The following is a 2,852-nucleotide window of genomic DNA, read 5'->3' as shown; positions in this document are numbered from 1 at the left end:
CCCCATCTGTATTAAACTTGAGAGAAATTAGAATTAAATTAAAAATAAATAATAAATTAAATCAAATTAAATAATATATATATATATATATATAATACAATATATGTTATATCAAATATAACACATAACCTATAGTTTTATATTGTATCAAATACAACATAACTTATAATTTTATTTTCTCTCAACAATGCATGACATTTAATATAAATCACATTTATACTAAATTTAATTATATGAATCTCATCCATATAATTAATATTTGAATCACACCCAAATATTTAATTCCTCTAAACTATTTATGATATTTAACATAAATCATATTTATATTAAATTTAATTATATGAATCTCATTCACATAATTAGTATTTGAATCATATTCAAATTCCTTTCAAAATATTTTATACTATAATGTATCACATATATAATTAATTTAATTAATTGTATCATATATAATAATTTTCACAATTTATTTCAAATTAAATCCCTATTGAGCTATAGAGGGACCTTATGGACCTGTAGATATATTTTTGTGTCCATTGGATATAACCAATTAACAGTGCAATGAGCCTTAACAAATTGCTCGTAAGTAAAGTTGGGCCAAAATTATCGTTTTGCCCCTATAGTTACATCTAACCCTTAAGTACCACTGATTCCTCTAAGTCATGGTTCATCTATGGCCAAGTCCCTCTCAGGCCAAGAAAGGGTGACCACATTTTTCAAGCCTCGGAATCAGCATTTAAGGGAGAAATTTATCTACTTGCCCCGACATCAGAGGATGAGTGAATTCTGTCTTGTGTAACTGTGTTCCCAGCTCCCCAATCAAACGAGTCCCCAAAATGGTAGGGATATTGAGTTAGCAATCTGGCCACTCTCACCCATACAAATCAAAGGACCGCCTTTATGAGCAGGAGTTTACAACTCACTCAGGATTTAGATTTAGGTCATCCTAGTGAAATATAAGTCTCTATTATTAACGACGTTATATAATAAGACTAACCATTTCATGGTCTACTCTTATATGAACTTTTTGTATAGAATACCCCTCTCACATATCTCCACATGAATAATCAAGATCAGATCATTTGTAGCACTTTACAACATTTGTAACATTTACAAAGTGGGTTGTGTCTATAGTGTCATCAGAATAAGGTACCCAGTCTTATCCATCTACTTCAGACCATTTAGGTTATTATTTAAACAATTCATTTGTATGTCTCTACCTACTTGTTTAAATTACATAAGATAACCTAGGATCTTTAGTTTATTAGATTGAGTGTATGCTCATAAAACAACAATTATTTTATTAATAACAATTTGTTTATACAATGTTTACAAACTACGAGAATACAAGAGATTTAGGATATTAATCCCAATAGTGGAAAGGTTTTGTTAGACAATAATCAATATTGTCTTGTAAAAGGTAAAGAATCTGTCAGGTTGAAACTCTATGATGGAATGGAGAAGTTCCTATCTAATGTACGATATATTCCTCATTTAAAGAAAAAATTGATTTCTCTTGGATAGCTTGATAAAGAAAGTTTTAATGGCAAGTTGGAGGGAGATGTACTTAAGATTTATAAAGGTTTGCTTATAGAAATGAAAGGTACACTTAGAAACGACTTGTATATTTTGAATGGAACCTCAGCAGAAACTCATTGTGCAAATGTTCTTTTAGTACAAGGTGATAAAGAAACTATCCTTTGGCTTGAGTGAATTATATAAACAAGGGATTTTTTTTTTTTTTTTTTTTTTTTTTTTTTTTTTAAACTCAAGCTTTAAGAATTACCTTTATGTGAGCATTGTACTCTTGAAAAATCTACGAGGATGAAATTTTTAAAAAGCATAGAGTTATCCAAAGGGATACTAGATTATGTCCACTTGGACTTGTTGGGACCAACAAAGGTTACTACCATTGGAGGAGCAAAATACTTTATGAGTATTGTGGATGATTTCTCAAGGAGGTTGTGGGTGTTTACTTTGAAGAACAAGGATAATGCATTTGAAACCTTTAGATATTGTAAAATTCTAGTTAAAAATCAAACTAGGAGAAAAATTAAGGTTTTGAGAACTTATAACAGTCTAGAGTATGTGAATGCCAGTTTCATAAATTTGTGTAAAGAATCTGGCATTAAGCATCATCACACAGTTCTTTACACACCACAAAAGAACGGTCTTGCATAACATTTTAATATGATTCTGCTTGAGAGGGTGAGATGTATGCTTGCAAATGCAAAGCTTCCTAAAATGTTTTGGGGCGAAGCTATTTCAACAACAACATATCTCATAAATAGGAGTCCTTCAGTTGCTTTGGATATGAAAGCTCCTCAAGAAGTTTGGTCAGGAATGCCTCCAAATCTCAATTATTTGAAGGTGTTTGGTTATGCAGCATGTGCACATATTAGATAAGACCCGTTAGAGCCACATGAAAGAAATGTATCTTCCTTGGTTATCGTCTGATGTAAAAGGTGATAAACTATGGCTTCTAGAACCAGGTGAGGGACGATGTATTATCAGTAGAAATGTAAAATTTGATGAATTAGATATGTCTTGGGAGTTGTCAGGTGGTGTGAGTTTTAAGAAATCTATTGACAATGTGTTTTCAAACTCTTTTGAGATTGAGTTGGAAAACACACACATTGTTGGATCTTCAAGAGAGCGATCTGTTTCCAATCATGAAGCTATATAGGGATTGATGATCAATTGTTTGGCGAACAATCTATTGAACAACCTAAGTCTGTGAGTACTGAAAATGATCAATCAAAATCTAGTTTGACTAATTACCAGTTAGTCAGAGATAGACAGGGAAGAGTTGTTAGACCACCAGTGAGATATGATGAAGCAAGTTGTGTAAT

This window comes from Benincasa hispida, chromosome 5 (genome assembly GCF_027475165.1).
Source record: "Benincasa hispida cultivar pf3 chromosome 5, pf3_genome.v1.1, whole genome shotgun sequence".
NCBI classification, from domain to species: Eukaryota; Viridiplantae; Streptophyta; class Magnoliopsida; order Cucurbitales; family Cucurbitaceae; genus Benincasa; species Benincasa hispida.
This window is presented reverse-complemented; position numbering follows the sequence as displayed.